Source organism: Oryza sativa, chromosome 12 (genome assembly GCF_034140825.1).
Source record: "Oryza sativa Japonica Group chromosome 12, ASM3414082v1".
Classification (NCBI taxonomy): domain Eukaryota; kingdom Viridiplantae; phylum Streptophyta; class Magnoliopsida; order Poales; family Poaceae; genus Oryza; species Oryza sativa.
In genome coordinates this window covers 17,243,167-17,264,823 of record NC_089046.1, presented here as the reverse complement: position 1 = coordinate 17,264,823, position 21,657 = coordinate 17,243,167, and positions in this window count along the sequence as shown.

Genomic DNA, 21,657 nt, shown 5'->3' with positions numbered 1-21,657 from the left:
ATCTGTGAGGTATGCTTGGATCTCGGCGATCCAAGCAATCAATCTAAGGGAGCTGGGAGCACTCCCCTCGGGTCCCGAGGCCTGGACTCCGACGGGCCTCGGGGGCCGGTCAGGCGCATCCGTCTCCCCTAAGGGGTCGGGTCGCGCCGATGGCTGGACAAGCCTTTCTTCAAAGGCGCCCGGTGGGGTCTGGGCTCGCGAGGACGCGAGCCGTGAGAGCTCGTCGGCCATCATGTTATCCCGTCTGGGAACGTGCCGAAGCTCAATCCCGTCAAAATGGCGCTCCATACGCCGTACTTGGCGCACGTAGGCGTCCATCTGCGAGTCAGAGCACCGGTACTCCTTACAGACTTGGTTAACGACCAGCTGGGAGTCGCCTAACACCAAGAGGCGGCGGATCCCCAGTCCAGCTGCCACTCTGAGTCCGGCAAGGAGTCCCTCGTACTCTGCCATATTATTGGTCGCTCGAAAGTCGAGGCGGACCAAGTATTTGAGGACGGCTCCACTCGGAGAGGTCAATGTGACCCCCGCACCGGCGCCCTGAAGAGACAGGGAGCCGTCGAACTGCATCACCCAGTGAGCGGTGTGAGGCAGCTGCGAGGGACCCGAGCCGGTTTCGGGGACCGAGACGAGCTCGGGAGCCGGGGTCCATTCTGCCACAAAGTCGGCGAGGGCCTGGCTCTTGATAGCGTGGCGTGGTTCAAAGTGCAAATCAAACTCAGAAAGTTCGATTGCCCATTTCACCACCCGTCCAGTACCCTCTCGATTATGCAAGATTTGACCGAGGGGGTAAGACGTAACAACAGTGACCCGATGCGCCTGGAAATAATGGCGCAGTTTCCTCGAGGCCATCAGAACAGCGTAAAGCATTTTCTGGGCCTGAGGGTATCGGGTCTTGGCATCCCGGAGGGCCTCACTAACAAAGTAGACGGGCCGCTGCACCTTTCGGTGGGGCCGATCCTCTTCGCTAGGGGCCGCATCCCTGGGGCGCTCTTCACCCGAGCGGCCTCGCGGGGCGCACTCGTCTTCTGTGCCGACGACCTCGGGGTCGGAGGACGACAGGGGCGGCCTTCCCACAGTGGCCTCGGGGCCGCCCTGGGGGTCGGGGGCCCCTAGCGTCGTCGGACAAGCGGGCAGAGGGCCATCTCCGGTCGTCGGGAGCCTTGGGCCTCCGTTCGGCTCGGGGGCCTCTCCTCCCTGCTCTCTCCCGGGCCAAATTGGCACAGGGTTAGCCTCGGGGTCAGAGGGCGATAGGTGCGGCCTTCCCGCAGTGGCCTCGGGGCCTTCCTGGGGGTCGGGGGCTCCTAGCACCGTCTGACAAGCGGGCAGAGGGCCATCTCCGGTCGTCGGGGGCCTTGGGCCACCGTTCGGCTCGGGGGCCTCTCCTCCCTTCTCTCTCCCGGGCCAAGTCTGCACAAGGTGGGGGTGCGCGGAATGAGGATTGTCCTCATCGCGCTCCACGACCAACGCCGCACTAACCACTTGCGGGGTCGCCGCTAAGTAGAGTAGCAAGGGTTCATTTGGCTCCGGGGCGACCAGTACTGGGGGAGAGCTGAGATACGCCTTCAACTGAGTGAGGGCACGTTCAGCCTCCTCCGTCCAAGTAAACGGCCCGGAGCATTTGAGGAGCTTAAACAAGGGTAACGCCTTCTCTCCCAGCCTCGATATGAACCGACTTAGGGCGGCCATGCAACCGGTGACGCATTGCACATCCCTAAGCTTGCTGGGGGGGCGCATCCGCTCTATAGCTCGTATCTTCTCGGGGTTGGCCTCGATGCCTCGGGCAGAGACCAAGAACCCGAGAAGCTTGCCCGCAGGTACACCGAACACGCACTTATCGGGGTTCAGTTTTATGCGGGCGGAGCGGAGGCTCTCAAAAGTTTCCGCTAGATCTGAAAGTAACGTTTCCTGGTTACGCGTCTTTACAACCAAGTCATTGACATAAGCCTCAACATTATGTCCTAATTGGCTACCCAAAGAAATTCGAGTAGTACGTTGAAAAGTAGGACCTGCATTCTTTAACCCGAAGGGCATTGTCGTATAACAATAAGTTCCTATGGGGGTAATGAACGCAGTTTTTTCCTCATCCTCCCTAGCCATGCGAATCTGATGGTAACCAGAGTATGCATCTAGAAAACACAAAAGGTCGCACCCCGCTGTGGAGTCGACAATCTGATCTATGCGAGGCAGGGGGTAAGGATCCTTAGGACATGCCTTGTTAAGGTCGGTGTAGTCGATGCACATCCGAAGCTTGCCGTTCGCCTTGGGAACGACCACCGGGTTCGCCAGCCACTCCGGATGGATGACCTCGCGGATGAATCCGGCCTCCAGAAGTCGCGCCACCTCCTTGCGGATGAAAGCTTGACGTTTCGGGGCCTGGCGCCGCGCTTTCTGCCGGACCGGCCTTGCGCCCGGCCGTACGGCGAGACGGTGCTCAATCACCTCCCTGGGGACCCCAGGCATATCCGCCGGTTTCCATGCGAAGACGTCAGCGTTTGCCCGCAGGAAAGAGACGAGCGCGTCTTCCTATTTGCCATCCAAGAGACCACCGATCCGTGTGGTCTTGGACGGGCCGTCGCCCAGGACAACCTCCTTGACCGGGACCTCATCGCACGTGACTATCCGCTGCCTCGGGGCGGCGGGGGTGGATGTGCCAAGCCTCTCGTCGCCACCCTCGGGCTTGGACACGACGGCGAGGCGGTCCGCGCGCTGCTCCATACAAGCGAGCGCGACTTTGAGGTCGCCATGGACAGAGATGGGGCCATCGGGGCCCGGCATCTTCATCTGGAGGTAGGCGTAGTGGACCGCCGCCATGAACTTCACCAACGCGGGCCTCCCCAGGACCGCGTTGTAGGGCAGACTGAGGTCCGCCACATCGAAGTTCACCCGCTCTGTGCGGAAATTGGCGGGTCCACCGAAGGTGACCGGGAGGTCGATATGACCTAGCGGCCAAGTGTGCCCCGGCGTCACACCGATGATTGGCTGGGACGGCCGGAGCATCATCCCCGGGGCCTTGATGGCATCAAAGGCTGCGGGGGAAAGGATGTTGAGGGCTGCTCCTCCATCAATGAGGACTCGCCCCAACTTCACGTTGCAAACGGTGGGAGAAACCACCATCGCAATCTGCCCTCCCCGGGCAACGCACGGTGGGTGGTCGGTCTGGTCGAAAGTGAGGGCAACCTCCGACCACCGCGCCCGGCGCGTCGCCTCATGAGTAGGGGCCGCGGCCAGAAGCTCTCGCTTCATGGCCTTGAGGCTCCGGCGAGAAACGTGAGCACACGCTCCTCCATCGACAGTGGCAATGGTGGCCCCAGGCTCTTGGAAACCTAGGTCATCATCGCCGTCATCGATGTCCTCGGCGGGGGCCTTCTGCTTGGCCTCACTTCGCCGATTGCCGGAAGGAACCGCCGGGGACTTGCCCTCTCGGCGCTCCTGCCTCCTCTCTTCCTCCCACTTCCTCGTCCGCTCAGCCAAACTTTTGACTGCACGGCAGTCCGCGAGGTCGTGAAGGGAAGTGTTGTGGACGGTGCACCACTTGCCGGCTGGGCGCTCCCTGCTGGGAGCGCCAACCTTTTTCTTTTTGTCGCTCGCTGGCCTCCCCTTTTGGGTGGCCCGCGAAGCGCCCTCGACGGCGAGGACATGACCCTCGTCGTCGGAATGGACTGACCTCTTCTTCCTCCTCCTGTCACGCCGCCCTGTCTGAGCGGCGGATCCGGGGGCGGCCGAAGCTGCCACTCCGGAACCGGAGGGGTTCCAGGTCCATGCCTCCTCCTTACGAGCCACTCGGTCCGCGAGCTGAAAAAGCTCCGCGGTAGTCTGGGGGTCTTTGGAGGCGATCTTTTCGAGCATGCGGTTGTGCCGCACGCCCCCCCTGAACGCGTAGATTACCGCGTGTGCAGGGATGCATGGTATGGTATTGCGGACTTGACAGAATCGCTGAATGTACGATCGAAGTGACTCATCGTCCCTTCGCTGTACTGCGTGCAAGTCCGCTTCCTCACCGGGGCGCGGATATGTGCCTTGGAAGTTCATGGTGAACTGTTGGCACAAATCCTCCCAAGAGTGGACAGATGCAGGTGGCAAGTTCATTAGCCAACCCCGCGCCTGCCCCTTCAGGGCCATGGGAAAGAAATTCGCCATGACCCTGTCGTCACCCCCGGCGGCCTCAATCCCGGTCGTGTAGACCTGGAGAAACTCGGCGGGGTTGACGCTGCCATCATATTTTTCGGCGATGGTGGGCCGGAACCTTGGGGGCCAACGGACATTCCGAAGACTCGCCACAAAGGCTCTACAGCCGACACCACCAACCGGGGGAACGGAGGGCTGGTCCCCGCGTCCGTGTCGAGGTGACACTCTGGACGAGGAAGAGCCCTCCGTTGCGTGGGCAGCACGTCGGTCATTACGCCGGCGCTCGATGCTGGCGCGGGCGTCCGGCCCCCCACGCAGATCTTCCCGGGTCGAAGGAGTCGACGAAGGAGTGGCGGCCGAACGGCGAACAGCGGCTGCCGCTCGTCGTGACCTCCGTCTTGACGACGCGGAGCCGGTGGTAGCAGCACCAGAGGCCTTGGTGGCGGAGGACCGCCCACCAGCATCTAGGCGCTGCCGCGCAGTCATGACCAATTTGGCCACATCGTCCAGCCATCGTTGGGCTGGAGACTCCGGGTCATGGGCGACAGGCGGGTGACGTAGGAGCGCGCCCGCAGCTTGGAGCGCGCCCTGGGGCGTGCTGCTGTCACCATAGACGAGGAGGCGACGCTCCCCATCTCGCCGCCCTTTTCCACCTCCTGTGGATGTCGAAGTCGCGGACCCTTCAGCCCACTCGGGCGCCTTCTCCCGCCCAGGACTTTGGCGTGGAGGGGGCGGCGGAGTACGAGCTCGACGGCGTGGGTTCGGCTCCCCGTCGTCGCCACTCACACTCGGAGAGAGGTCGTGCGGCTTTGCTTGCTCAGCCATGGGGCTGAACAGGAAAAGCTTGGTGCCCACGAAAGAGCGCAAGAGCTCAGAAGATCACTCGCAGAGTCCCCTACCTGGCGCGCCAGATGACGGAGCGTGGGGCTCCTCACCGGGAGACCGCGCTGGCCCCCCTTTGCCGGTTCGGCCGGGGACCCTGGGTGAGACTCTAAACTCCCAATCTGTATGTGGAAGGTTCGCGAGACCGGAAGCACAGAAGACACCGGCGATGTATACAGGTTCGGGCCGCTGAGAAGCGTAATACCCTACTCCTGTGTTTTTGGGAGATCTGTGTATCAAAGAGCTATAAAGTATCAGCCCGCCTCTCCCTTGTTCTGGGCCCCTAATCTGGAAAGGTCCAGTCCAAGAAAAAGCTCTCTCTAAAATCTATCCCCCTCTCTCCGTGGGCAAGGTCCTCCTTTTATATCTTAAGGGGATACCACATGCACCATCCCCCCCTTTTTTATGGGGACTTACCCTACCTTTTCATAAATGGACGGAGATCTGCATGGTTGCCGTTCGAGTCACCTTCTGATGGGACGGCCCGCACCTACCTCCACTTTCGCCGGGAGCAGGCGCGACGTAGAATCATGGCTGTCTGCTGGCGACATGACCGGTGTCAGAATGGTCACAAATCGGTCATTCTTGTCCACCTCGTGTCAGCTTAGCAATCTGCATGTTGGCCCTCCTTCACACTACATTTTGCCTGTAATGGTTAGGATGAAGCCTGGCATATATCTGATCAGGACTAACGTGCCATCTCTGGGAGGTAACACGCTAGCTCCAGCTGGGGACGAGCGCCTAGAAGCCCTCGTCCTGACGGGATGGGGCGAGGCGTGCGTCAGACCGCCTGTCGCCACCTAATCCCGCGATCTGACCGGTCTGTGACTGGTCACAGACCGGATAAATGAGTGCAATGCACTACGTTACATGCGTCGTGACACGCTCAGCCAAGCCGCAATAAATGTGGTTAGGTGAGCCCCACTGTGCTCACCTACCCCATACACGCGGAGCGAAAACCCACGAGGGGTCGGGGCGCCTCGGCCCTCGGGGCCGAGGGGGGTGCAGCCCGACCCCCTCGGGGGGACTAAGAGGAGGGCGAACACACCACCTTCGGGCTTGACGTCCCCCGAGGGTGCCAGGCCACGTGGGCGATTGTGTCTGCCTCAAACCTCTAGTCATGATACTCCCGATCCCATGTCACCGACACACGCACATTGCAGATTCCACTGGGTGCTTTTTCTCTTCGACCTGTCGGCTTGCACCGTCAACGTATATGACTCAATGGATAAAAAAGAGTCTACGTTTGACAAGGTTTTCGAACTTATAGACAGGTACCGTCATAAGTTCCTCTGTTAATTAAGAAAATCTTGTTATGTTAATTGCTACTACGAATCATAGCTTTAAACTCTATGTAGGGCTTGGTATCGGTTCTGTCATTTGGTCCGCGGCAAATGGAGAGAAAGACTTAGGCGGAAGTTCAAATTTCCTGTGAGTACACATGCTCTACATTTATATTTCTCCGATTCAAATTAATACATACAACTGTATATTAATTAGATCTCACGCCGTTAATTTGTCATTTATTTGTAGTGCGCAAAGCAAAAGCAGGGAACTAACTTGTGCGGCTACTACGTGTGTGAGTATTGCCACTGCCTTGCAGACCAAATCATCACCACAAGAGAGCTCGATGTACGTACAAATAAATTCAAAATTTCATTACGTAACGATTTCTTGTTTAATTACTAATCAATTTCATACATTCATATAGTTTATTCGCATGAGGGATAACCTGACCACACACAAGGAATTTATCGCAGCGGTTCAAGAACAACTCATGGGATTCATCAACGAAGAAATCCTTGATCCCAAGGGTGAATTCTACTACGACGGAAACACAATTCACCGGTCCTTAGCTTCTGAGCTAGCAGCGACTACTACTACGTCGAAATCGTAGCTAGCTAGGACATATAATGGATTGTAATTAATACATGACTACATATGTTTCTATATGCATGTGTACACATTTTTTATAATGTAAATATATTTTGGTCATATATATATCTATATACATATGCATTTGCATAACATATATATGTATAAATACATATATATTATGCATGTATATACATATAATATAATATAATATATATATATACACATATATATGTATGCATATATATGTATTGAAACATATATATGCATGGTTTATATATATTTATATATATAAACCATGCAGCAACAGGGCCATGAAAAAAAAAAAGGTCAGCTCGATCTTTAGTCCCGGATTGGTACTCCCGGTTTAGAAACCAGGACTAAAGGGGGGTTACGAACCGGGACTACAAAGGGTTTCTCCACCAGTGCAATCACCATTGGACACAAACTAGTGATGTTGTGCCTAGCCTCGTCATGCACGCGGTCCGGCAGGCTGGACCAAAGCAAGGCGAAGCCGGCCATGGCCGACCCGAGCCCTACCCACTTATCCACAGATGACGCCATGAATGCGCACTGCAGCAGGCTGGGTGGCACTACTCCCACTAGTCGTCTACAAATTAAGGTGGCTCTATCCAACTTGGTTGCCGTTGGGCGCCGGTGTGGATTTTTACCGTTGCTTCTATGGCCTCGCCTTTATATAGCTGGTAATTTGGCGCGTAAGTGATCCTCGATCCTCATCACCGGTTCATCCTGGAAGCTGGTAGAAGGGTCATAGCGCGTTGCAGGATTTTCGTCGAACCGTCGTAGCAACCGCGCGAGCTGCTTTTGGAGATAGAAGAAAACAAGTGGAAATTTGTGGAGATTATGGGTACCCCATACCCATACGGCATGGTTATCCGACTAGTTATATGGGATAACTTATATCTATGAAATATGTAACAGATCATGACTTGGGTATTACGTTTCCCTGTATATTATGGAACGGCCTAAAGTCCTGGCTTGATAAGATTGTAAAGTAGATTTAGGAAACCGATACCGTGTTGTTTAAGGTTTCTATCTTGTAATCCTGCCCCCCATCCTATATAAGGTGGGCAGGAGGCCCTCTAGGGGCAGATGACACAACCTGATCGTCAGATCTATACTACACCCGGCGGATTCAAATCCCCAAACAGGAGTAGGGTATTACCTCTCATCGAGAGGGCCTGAACCTGTCTAAATCCTTTGTCTCTGCATCCATCCACTTTAGGTCTCGTACGCTACCCCCTTTTATTATTGCCGAATTCATGTTTCGACAGTTGGCGTGCCAGGTAGGGGTTGCGTCGAGTTTCCTATCAACGAGCGCGATGGAATTAACTTCATGAGTCGCCGACTTCGTTTTCGCTTCGGGAGTTTTCACTTCCTTTCCGTCGACCACTTCTTCAAGCTCCTCTTCTCTGACTTGATCCAAATCAGTCAGGGGGAAACTCAATCGAGGGATTACAACAATCTACCGCGGCAAGTTTCAGATTCAATCTCCTATGGCTGCCGTCAGCACCGCCTTCGTCTTCGGACCGGTTCTTTTCTTCTGGAGTTCGGCTTGCATCGCTGCCGCCGGAAATTCCGACGGGACGTCAGTCGTCAACTTGATCGTTTGACATGCCGAGTCCATCATCTGATGATGTCAAATCTCCTGGCGATATTCAATTACTAATCTAAATTGGAGTCGACATGGAATCTGAGCCAATCAATAGGAGCAATTTTCACGCAGGGAAGTGCAGCACTCATGCATGTATTGCATGTCTGTCACAAGCTGCCGATATGATCTCCTGTCCACCCATTAACACATATATACGGAGGACACTGAGAAAAAAGCTAAGTGCCTTTATTTTTCCTCTTTATGTGATATTTTCCATTGAGCAATTTTTTTATATCTACTCATGCTAACTACTCGTCCAGCGCCGGACGCCTAGTTTTATCATTATTTATCATATTGATTTTTAATCTCAGATTAATCTCTTGTTATTTTTTGTTGTTCGCATATAATTACGCGGCACTATTGAGGCGATTAATGCTGGTCATGGAGTCGAGGCGTCTCAGCTTTCCGGTCGATCGGCCGCGAGTCCACTTTGCCGGCTTGTCTTCGCCACCGCCATTGCTGATAACAACAACGACTTCACCGCCGGCCTGCCTCCGTCGCCGCCGAGTGGTGCCTCCGCCTACACGGCTGGCCTATTATGCCGCTGCTGTTGGGCGTCTACGACTTCACCGCCGGCCTGCCTCCGTCGCCGCCGATTGGTGCTTCCGCCTACACGGCTGGCCTATTATGCCGCCGCTGTTGGGCATCTACGACTTCACCGCTGGCCTGCCTCCGTCGCCGCCGATTGGTGCTTCCGCCTACACGGCTGGCCTATTATGCCGCCGCTGTTGGGCGTCTACGACTTCACCGCCGGCCTGCCTCCGTCGCCGCCGATTGGTGCTTCCGCCTACACGGCTGGCCTATTATGCCGCCGCTGTTGGGCGTCTACGACTTCACCGCCGGCCCGCCTCCGTCGCCGCCGAGTGGTGCCTCCGCCTACACGGCTGGCCTATTATGCCGCCGCTGTTGGGTGTCTACGACTTCACCGCCGGCCTGCCTCCGTCGCCGCCGACTGGTGCCTCCGCCTACACGGCTGGCCTATTATGCCGCCGCTGTTGGGCGTCTACGACCTCACCGCCGGCCTGCCTCCGTCGCCGCCGACTGGTGTCCTCGCCTATACGGTTGGTTGGTCATACCACCGTTCATGGGCGTCCACGTCTTCGCCGACCGGCTGGCCTTCGCCGCCGCCGACTGGTGTTTTTGCCTATACGGTTGGCGGACTTCGCCGCTGTTAATGGGCTTCATCATCTACACCACTGGCTTGGTTCCACTGGCGCCGACTGGTGTTTTTGTCACCATTGATGGACTGCTTCGTTCCCACATCGGTTACTTTTGCTGTCACCGAGGGAATATTACAAAGCTAAGTCATCATTTATTTTATTCTTTATATGATATTTTGTCTTTTCCTTCGCCTCACTACATCAACTGGTTCGCCGTTGACTAGTGAGTCGGGGGCTATAGATGTTATATCGTATTTTTTAAACAATTTTCATAATATTTATCTTGATTGCTTGCGACATAATCTGAGTACAAAAGTACCTATCGAGTTATGGAGTTCTATCTTCCTATGCTTTCCGTTTGGTTTGCCAATGGATGGTTGCCTTTGGGCCGATTCCTAGCACCCGGGGGCTCGTTGGATGGACCGAGTAACGCAAGGTGCTAAGTATTATTCGGAATAAATCAAAAGCATAGAGATGAGATAAATTTATTTTCTGCTCTTAATAATTGCAAAAGTACCTAAGTAGTAAATTCTGAGCCGTGAAACTTTGTTCCATTAATGACGAACTCATGTCACTCATATGCATGTTTGGGAAATGAATAGGCCGACTCCCGATGCTTGGGGACTATGACTAGTCGGGCAGAGTGTTTAAACGTATGGAGTCATCTGCTCGGGGAAATCAAAATTGACAAGAGGAGAAATACATATTTATAAATATTTTAAAATACTAGCATTTTTCTCGAGTATTGTATTTACATCAGATACTACTCATCCTATATGTTTGTTCTGCAGGATCCAAATCCAAATATGCATAAAAGGGATTCATGGCTTTAAGCTTATCTCTTACGCTCCAGGAATGGATCAGTCAGAACATCACCACCGGCTCGCCGTCGTCGCCGCCGACTGGAGTCTTCGCCTATACGGTTGGTTGGAAACACCACCGTTGTTGGGCGTCTACGTCTTTACCGACTGGCCGCTTCGTCCACCGCCGACTGGTGTCTTCGCCTATACGGTTGGTTGGTTACACCACCGTTGTTGGGCGTCTACGTCTTCACCGACCGGCCGCCTCGTCAGCCGCCGACTGGTGTTTCCGCCTGCACGGCTGGCCTATTATGCCACCGTTGTTGGGCGTCTACGTCTTCACTGACCGGCCGCCTCGTCCGCCGCCGACTGGTGTTTCCGCCTGCACGGCTGGCCTATTATGCCGCCGTTGTTGGGCGTCTACGTCTTCACCGACCGGCCGCCTCGTCAGCCGCCGACTGGTGTTTCCGCCTGCACGGCTGGCCTATTATGCCACCGTTGTTGGGCGTCTACGTCTTCACTGACCGGCCGCCTCGTCCGCCGCCGACTGGTGTTTCCGCCTGTACGGCTGGCCTATTATGCCGCCGTTGTTGGGCGTCTACGTCTTCACCGACCGGCCGCCTCGTCAGCCGCCGACTGGTGTTTCCGCCTGCACGGCTGGCCTATTATGCCGCCGTTGTTGGGCGTCTACGTCTTCACCGACCGGCTTGCCTTCGCTGCCGCCGACTGGTGTTTCCGCCTGCACGGCTGGCCTATTATGCCGCCGTTGTTGGGCGTCTACGTCTTCACCGACCGGCCGCCTCGTCAGCCGCCGACTGGTGTTTCCGCCTGCACGGCTGGCCTATTATGCCGCCGTTGTTGGGCGTCTACGTCTTCACCGACCGGCTTGCCTTCGCTGCCGCCGACTGGTGTTTCCGCCTGCACGGCTGGCCTATTATGCCGCCGTTGTTGGGTGTCTACGTCTTCACCGACCGGCCGCCTCGTCCACCGCCGACTGGTGTTTCCGCCTGCATAGCTGGCCTGTTATGACGCCGACTGATGCTATCTTCTTCACGGTTGGCTACGTCGCCGTCACCGCTAATATGCGTCATCATCTTCAACGCAAGCTGTCTACGTCTGCCGCCGACTGGCGCTTTTATCGTCACAATTGCGCGTCTTCACTACCAGTTTGCTTCTGTCACTTCATCACGGCAATGCAACTTTGTCATCATGGATTTCTACTTGGACATCTTCAACACTTATCTTCAATCAAGCAATGACTACTCGACGATAAGAAGCTATAATTCTCGACTCTATGTTCAGTTGTTTCCCAACTAAACAAAGAGTCGGGGGCTACACAAATACATGGCTCAAAATTCGACAAGCTTTATGTCAAAGATGGAGCAATCAATTAATCAGCCAACGAGTCAACTCCAGGAGTCATTATCTTCATCTTTACTTCGGAGCAGACAATCTACTTCAACAACTCCAAGTGAAGCATCTACAACAGCTATAACATTAATTTGAAGGATTATTGTCACTGACATCATCACCAGCACCTTTGCTTCATCGGCCCTGACATCTCCGCTGTTGCTAATGGATGATTATGTCTTCACCGACTTATTATTTCACCTTCACGGTTGACCTACTATGCAAATGCTGATGAGCGTCTTTGTCATTATCATTGGTTGCTACACTGCTATTGATTGGATCACCGACATCGTTATCTTCATCATGTCGGTTGCGTTTGTCATCGTCAACTATTTTCTTCATCTTCATGATTGATGGATTTCGTCATCGCCTTTGATCTTCATTGTTAGTTGATCTATCTGTCGCTGACTGGTTTCTTCGCCTCCATGGCTATGCGACTTCAGTAATTTTGATTGCTACCATCAATAGACAATTGTGACTACGACAGAAGGACAAGCTATATGCTCAGGGGCTTACTAGTTCAAACACAAGTATTATGTCTCCAATTTGGACTTGTTCCGGATACATGCAACATGAATTTATGATCATGGGTCTATTTTCTATGCTCAAAGACTGGACTATTTATTATTCCCCGTAAGGGTTATCAACCGAATACTTGCGCCAGTCGGGATTCAATTTTTATATCTATTTTGGAGTATCCCATAAGGGATAATCACTCAGATCACATGGTCTATATCACCCGGGAGCATGTTACATGCGTCATCCTTTAAAGGGTATCGAAGGCATATTTTTTGGCCTAGGCCTAATATGTCTGCAGCCCATATTTTCAGGTGTGGCCTGTCACGTTCTTTTAGGGACTTAGGCACTTTTTGCTTAGGCCAAAGTGCGCATGATCAAGTGCCCAATACCTTAAAATCCTTTTATACCGCAGTTACTCAACTTTTTAGGAGTTGGTACAATGCATCTTAAAAGGTGTCAAACAGTAAAGCTTTATATAGCTGCCCCGCTGACTTTTTAATATAGTCATGGTGCTGTTTGGGTTTTTAAGCAATTGATTGGATACAATATCGTTGCTTTTTGCCACGTAAGTGTGCATTTTTATTGACCAATATTATGGCTTAGGCTGATTATATATTGTGGTCATTTTTCAGGCGGTTGGTAAATCCTTTATGAGTTTATTTACTCGGATTTTATACCACATATGCCATATATTTCCAGGTGTGGTGGAACCATGTGTCTTCTAGGGACTTAAGCACATCTGTTAAAGCAGTGTGCGCATGGCGTATGCCCAATACTTTGGAAATTTCTTTATTCACAACATACAAGCTTTTTTATAGCTGTTTTGCTATGTGAATTTTCAATAATGTAGCCAACTTTAGGTTACACTCATCATATTTTACAAAGCAGTCGGTATATCACTCGGATCATGTTATTCAGGGATTTACACCGCATATGCTACATATTAATATCAAGTCGCTTGGTTAACTATAATTATCGAAGCCACTCGGTTGGTTGGATTATTTATTCCTTGACTATATGCTTGGTTTGTTCACTTAACCGCATAGTCGAGGGCTACACCTATTAGGTGCATCTAGTCGATGCACCTGACTTTATTTTTCAGCCCTCCACAGTCTTCAGATTTGGTAAAAGTACTCGGGAGACCATGACAAAGATGATTGAAGCACTCGGCTTTGGAGTAATCTGGTTCGAGAGAAGATTATCTTTTCGACTGCGAAGGTCTCAGGGGCTACTGTGGAGATTATGGGTACCCCATACCCATACGGCATGGTTATCCGACTAGTTATATGGGATAACTTATATCTATGAAATATGTAACAGATCATGACTTGGGTATTACGTTTCCCTGTATATTATGGAACGGCCTAAAGTCCTGGCTTGATAAGATTGTAAAGTAGATTTAGGAAACCGATACCGTGTTGTTTAAGGTTTCTATCTTGTAATCCTGCCCCCCATCCTATATAAGGTGGGCAGGAGGCCCTCTAGGGGCAGATGACACAACCTGATCGTCAGATCTATACTACACCCGGCGGATTCAAATCCCCAAACAGGAGTAGGGTATTACCTCTCATCGAGAGGGCCTGAACCTGTCTAAATCCTTTGTCTCTGCATCCATCCACTTTAGGTCTCGTACGCTACCCCCTTTTATTATTGCCGAATTCATGTTTCGACAAAATTGCCATCGGCTCAAAGACACAAACAGATGAACAGGAATGATCATAGGCTATTGTCATCACAAAAACTGAGGCCTATCAGGCTATCACCCTGTTGGGTTGAGAAAACGCTAATACGCCGCTAGTCGCGCGCCACGTGGCGCGCGCGCGGAGGAGTTAGGTAGGGTTTGTTTTTTTCCTGTTTTCTTTTTTTTTTTCCGTTGGTTTCTTTTGGTTTTTTTTTTCCGGTTTTCTCGTTATATTCCTTGGTTTCTTCCCTTTTGTTTTTTTTCCGGTTTTCTCGTTTTTCTTCAGTTGGTTTCTTCCGTCTTTTCTCGGTTTTTTCTCTACCTTTTTCGGTTTTTCAGTATCACGTACACAAAGTTTGTATAGGCACGTGTATAAAGTTTGTATATATACATGTATAAAGTTTATATACATCTATATTTTTTTACACACATGTACAAAGTTTGTATATGTACATGTATAAAGTTTATATACATGTATATATTGTTACGCACGTAAATAAAGTTTGTATACACACCTATACAAAGTTTTTATATGCACGTGTATAAAGTTTATATGCATGTATATATTTTTACGCACGTATATAAAGTTTGTATACGCCCATATACAAAGTTTGTATACATGTATATATTTGTACGTATGTATACAAAGTTTGTATACTACATATACAGAGTTTGTATACATGATACAGAGTTTGTATACATGGTTATTTTGGTTTTTTCTTGATTTATTTTTTGGTTTTTAAATATGTACATGCATATACAAATTTTGTATATGTGCAAACTTTGTATACGTGCGTATACCAACTTTGTATATGTGTTAATACAAACTTTTTGTGTATGTATATATTGTTCATAAAATAAAGTGTATACGTATAAATGTACATATATATATATATTATATACGTATGTGTATCCATGTGTATACGTATGTGTGATTTTTGCTAGGTCGGCCAAAAACCACAATAGTCTCGGTTCCAAAAAGAACCATGACTAAAGAGGTTTTTTAGTCCCAGTTTATTACTCCAACGGGGCTAAGTGATCTTTACTCCCGGTTCGCCCCCTGACAAGGCATGTCAGACCCCTGTCAGGGAGCTGGGGAACTTTAGTCCCGTTGGTTACACCAACCGTGAGTAAAGATCATCTAACACCAACCGGGACTAAAGTTCCCCAACTTTATATATCCCTTCTTCCCCCTCCAGCCCGAGCCATTGCTGCAAAATGGAGCTTGGAGAGAGGGAGGTGTCGAAACAAGATTTCGGCAATACTATAAGGGGGTGGCTATCAAGCTGGAAAAGTGGATGGGTTAAGAGACAAGGTATTTTATACAGGTTCAGGCCTTCTTAATCAAGAAGTAATACCCTACTTCTGTCCGTGGATTGATCCGCCGAGTATGCTATTGATCGTATGATCTGGGTGAAAATCGTGCCCCTAGAGGCACTCGGACCCCTCCTTATATAGGGGAAGGGGTCCGTATTACAAAATACAGTCCATATCCCTAACGGAATATGTAGTTACAGATAAAATACAATCGTAACCGACTAGGATCTTGGGTATTTCCTTGACATACAAGTTTAGAATTTAACCCGAGTCCTCTTAAAGATATTCTATCTATACATGGCACCCCATACCCAGTCGGACCATACATGCCGTTTAGGTATGGGGTATCCATAATCTCCACAGTAGCCGCTGAGACCTTTACAGTCGATGAAATAATCTTTTCTGGCAGCACAAAATGATAATCCGAGTGCTTCAATTTCTTCTGCATTGATCTCCCGAGTACCAAAATGAAAGACAGTGAAGGGCTAAAAATAAATAATCAGGTGCATCGAATAGATGCACCTAATTAGGTGTAGCCTCCGATTATCTGAGTAGCTAAAAGCTAAACATATAGTCAAAGTGCAAATAACATCCATCCGAGTGGTTTTACAACCGTATCATCCAGAGTATCATATAGCTAAGCATATGCAACGCTTAATAAAACATCCAGCCGACTGCTTTAGCTTTAATATACCAAAAATGAAGATATAAAGAGGCCCGAGTAAAAAATACTCCAAAGGTCCATAAATCAGCACATATGACAAGAATCTGAGTAAAAACTCTCAAAGATCCATCAAATGTGATATAAATATGATATCATGAAAATTAATGAGTTGAAGTGGCCTAGGCTATGACTCACGCCATAATCAAAATAAGCATATAACATGCTGAAAGAATGACTGTTTAAAAACCAATCATCTCAACAAAACCCAAACAGCCTTCGCAGCCTAAAAAGGCTTCCAAAAGTAGTATAACACCTTTCTGTCGGGTACCTCTTTATTTGCATCGTAGTAATTTTAAGGAATTATCTAACTGCGTCAAAAAGGATTTTAACAGCATTGGGCCATACTGTTGTGAGCAAAAATTGCCGAAGCAAAAATGCCTAAGTCCCTATGGATCACAACTTAACCACACCGATAACAGAATTGGGCTGAAGTACTGTTTAGGCCCAGGCCCATTAGTACTTCCGATACCCTAATGAAACAACTCCGAAGGCCAAGCGTCGTTTCGTCTTCCACGCCGAAACTCTCGCCACTTTCCCCATTCTCTGCTACAGTACAAAGTCGCGCCGGCGAAACTAGGGTTCACCGATTCACCCCAATCCATCCTCCAAAACTCCACGAAAATCTTCCACACAACCACAGCATCAATCTCCCATTCATTCCTAGCCATACTCCGAACCAAATCATATCATCCAGATCGCATCCATGGCGGAAGAGAGAGAGAGAGAGAGCTTTGAGAGTCAGTGGGCGCCCTCCGATGTAACGGAGGAGAACCTGAAGGAGATGGTGGCGCGCGGCGTTCTTCCAGCAAAGGAGATCATTGGGTGGCGTCCAGCATGCGGTGAAGCATTTCCGACCCCGGACACACACGAGGTCATGGTATTTTCTTATTTCTTCTATGGCGGATTTTCTCTTCCAACCTAAAGATTCTTCCAGGGGATATTAGAGTTCTATGGGATTAGTTTGCATCACCTAAACTCGAATTCCATAGTTCATATCGCCAACTTCATACATGCCTGCGAAGCTTTCTTGGGCGTCAGGCCACATTTTGCCCTATTTCGTCGCATCTTCTTCCTCAAACCCCAATCGAACAAGAACAAGCCATGCGTAGTTGGGGGAGCGGGATTTCAACTGAGGGGAACTCTGAGCCAAAAGTATTTCTCCATGCCCTTCAAAACCTCAAACAAAGGCTGGCATGCAAATTGGTTCTATGTACAAAACCCCAAGCCTGCACTCCCCGAGTACTCCTGTCTTCCTCCAGTTTATCAAGACACTTGGAACTCACTTCCAATGGAAGAGGAAGCTACTCAGGCGCTTGCCCTGATGGACCGTATGCTGAAACTGAAGGAGCAAGGTCCGCAAGGAGAACAGATCACCCGGCATTTTATCAAGAGCCGGCTGGCCCCAATCAAAGAAAGATCTCGCATGGCCTTTGAATTCGACGGCAAGCATGACCCTAACCGTGAAGATCTGGAATCTCTTGAATTCAAGGTTATGAAGGAGAGAATGTATAAGATCTTCTCAAATGCAATCGTAGTCAGCTATTCGCACTTGCTGCCTGTGGTGCCATACAATGCCTTCAAACCCCCTCCACCGGTATGTATTTAAAATTCCAGTCTTTCTCAAAAGCATGCTTTTATCATCTACAAAGTTGATGGAAAACTTGAATCATCATGCCCAGGAATTCGCCTTGATGAAGTCAGACCCTCCAACTGCTCAACGGCGCTCACCCCGTTGGCAAACTGGTCAAGCTGGCGGAGGACCAAAAATCCGGTCTGACTCTCAACCCAGCACCAGTCAATCGGCCAACCAATCAGACTTCCACAAGAGGAAATTGGTTCTGAGCGATGATGAAAATGATGATTCTGAAAAAGCTAGCTGCAAGGGGGTGACTGGAAAACCAGCAAGATAAGCTAACCCGAAGAAGAAAACATCCAGTCGTCCCATGCCGCAAATCAGGAAGTCCTCCAGGTACAAATCATTTAGCCATCATCCTTATATTGATGCTCACTCACTGTTGAAATAGCACTGATAGCATAACTCAAATTCGTAGGAAGCCATCTGACATAGATCCTTCTGGAAAAGACTCTGAGCCGACTGACATGGAGACGGGCCCTACAAAAGAAATCGGGCCGACCGCCGAAGATCGCCCGAGTGATAATCAACCAGCAACCGACAACGTAGAGACCAGCGACGAGCCCCCAACTGGAAATCAGTCGGCCGAAGCTGGAGTTGGCGCTAATCAGGAGCCCCCGACTGGAAACCAGTCAGGCGCAGAGCAAAATAATGACATCCCGGAGGTAGAGACCCAGGCTGATAGCCGTCACAAGACGAGTGCTGGCGCCAACTCTGGAACTAATTCCCCTATTAGGGTGCAAGGACCTGCTCGTCCCCGACAAGAAATCATAACAGGTAAGAAAATCCTCCAAATCCGTTTTTGATCCGACAGACTTTCTTCAATTGTTTCACCATTATTCATGAATGCCTAAGGCCCGATGGTCGGCGACGAAGAAGTGGTCCTCTGGATACAATCGGCTGAAGATTCTCGCCCACCCATATTAGTCAAGTGGTGGGATGACGAAATGCAGCCCCAGGGGATCGTAATAAATAAAGAAAAAGAGGACGAGAAAGTATGTCTGCTGAAAAAGACACTCGGCCAAGCTACTTGCCTCGTAAATGTAAGTCTTCTTATACACAGCTTCAATCATCCTGTCAGCCACTTTGCTCAAATACGGATAAATTTGCATTGCAGAGAATCCATCTCAGGAACGAGGCGAAGACTGCGACTCTTGAGAAATTAGTTCCCCATCTTGGAACCCTTGAGGCCACCAGAAACCAGCTGCACGAAGCTAAGGAGCTTGCCAGGAAGACTGAGCATGATCTGAGAGACCGGATCACCGAGCTCCAAGACTTCAACTTTGAACTAAGCGGTTCGTCAAAAGGTAAATACAATCTTTGTCTGACTTACTTATGCTGCCATCTATGTGATATCAACCAACAAGAAGCGATACAGTGCAAGCTGCCAAGATATACGTGCTGGAAAAGCGGATCCAAGCTCTGGAGAAAGACAAGGCCGAATTGGCAAGACAAAGGGATTTGGCTCTGAAAGATGTTGAAGGTACTGGTAACTAATACTTTAAAAACCATTCTTTTCTTTATGCCCACTCGTTGATATAAATCTATTTATGTAGATCGCAAGATCAAATCTCAGGCTCAATTCGATGTCTTGGTCAACAAAATTAAGAGGCTTGAGGGAGGTAGAGATGAAAGTCGCCAACGCCGCTACACCACTCGTCCAAGCCATGTTCTTCAATAACAATGGTCCGAGTACATTTGATGCTTCCGAAATCTTCGACAAGCTGAGAATTGCTCCGGATACATATTTTAAGAAAATCAAGGAAGTTGGAAGTATGGGAGCGAGCTTGGCGTTGGCAATGACCAAGTCTTTGTACCCGAAAATTAACATTGACACCGTTGATGGCTTTGTAGATAGGACAAGCGAAGAAACCGCCCTTGACCTCATCAATGATGCGCAGAAAGCTGCCGATAAGATAGCCGTTGATGTAGTTGAGAGATTCCAGGACAACGACCTCCGGCCGACCGGATCTAATAATTCCGATGATGAAAAAACTGATACTGATTGATGTTGTATTACAACAATGATGATGATGATGATGATGATGATGATGATGATGGAGGCACAATTTGTACAATACTGATGAATTTATGCTGTGCTTGATATTTCAAACTTAGCTCCTGATTTCTTAAAAGCTTTTGTCAAACCTTATTGAGCCTAAAACCCGCAAAAGTTGTTAAAAAACTTTCAGTCCTCATTGACTAAGCCAAAAAATCAAACAAGGCAATGATAAATCAAGTAATGCAAATTGAATTGATAAAAATCACACTCCATTATTATTATAATAGCCCCCGACTGATAACTCAAGGAAAAAACTTGATGTTAGCAGTCAAAGAGGGAAATACAAAATTAATGCCTAAGCATAAAAACGATAAAGATGTTCAATATTCCAAGAGTTGTCGATATGAGTACCGTCTTCAAGCTTGAGTCGGTAAGAACCTGGCCGAGTGACTTCGGAAATTATGAATGGTCCTTCCCACGAGGGAGATAACTTGTGCCGATCCCGTGTAGTCTGAATTTTTCCCAAAACCAAGTCGCCGACTAAAAAAGCTCGTGATCGAACATTGCGATTGTGATAACGGCGCATCCCTTGCAAGTACCGAGCCGACTGAATTAAGGCTGCTTCACGGGCTTCTTCTAGTCGGTTGAGGTCATCTACTCGGTCTTCTCCATAGCGCTCCTCGCTGAAGTTACGAAATCGTAGAGATTCAAATTCCACCTCACTTGGCAACATTGCTTCCGCTCCATAGACCAGGAAAAACAGTGACTGGTCCGTTGCCCGACTGGGAGTGGTGCGCAGGGACCAAAGTACGGACGGCAGCTGTTCTACCCACTTGCCGGCATAGGGATGCTGTCGGTCGAAAACTCGCGCTTTTATTCCTTGAAGTACCATACCATTGGTACGTTCGACTTGTCCGTTGCTCATGGGATGCGCTACGGAGGCATAACAAATTTTGATGCCGAAGTCCTCACAGAAATCTTTAAATACTCCGTCTGTGAATTGAGTGCCATTATCAGTGATGATCCGATTGGGTACCCCGAACCGGTGCACAATGTTGATGAAGAAATCTCTAGCTTTGTCTGTTGTGATTGTAATGACCGGTTTAGCTTTGATCCACTTGGAGAATTTATCAACAGCTATAAAGAGATGAGTATAACCACCGACAGCCTTTTTAAACGGGCCAACCATGTCGAGCCCCAAAACCGCGAACGGCCAAGACAACGGGATGGTTTGCAGCTCCTGAGCCGGTAGATGAGTTTGTCGGGCAAAAAATTGACAACCCTCACATGTTCGCACAATTTTATCAGCATCGGACACAGCTGTGGGCCAGAAAAAACCTTGCCGATAAGTCTTGCCTACGATGGTTCGTGCAGCAGCGTGATTACCACAGATGCCTGAATGCATGTCCTTTAGCAATTGTCTCCCCTCCTCCAAAGACACACAGCGTTGCAGGATTCCCGATGGACTTTTCTTGTACAGCTCGGTCTCATGAATGATATAGAGTCTGCTGCGCCTGGAGACCCGCTCGGCTTCATCTTTATCTTGAGGGAGTTCTTGTTTGGTCAGAAATCTTATGAGGGGCTCTCTCCAGTCGGCTTCAATCATACTTACGTCTTGAGTGTCCGTGGCCTCAATTGTTTCTTTCCTTGGTACGGTTGGTTCGTAGAGATGTTCAACAAACACGTCGGAAGGAGCTGCTTCACGTTTTGAACCAAAATTAGCCAGTCTGTCGGTTGCCTCATTATTATGTCGAAGAACATGGGTGAGCTCAAGTCCATCGAATTTGTCTTCCAACTTGCGTACCTCCTGCCGGTAGGCGGTCGTGTTATCATCAAGGCAGGACCACTCTT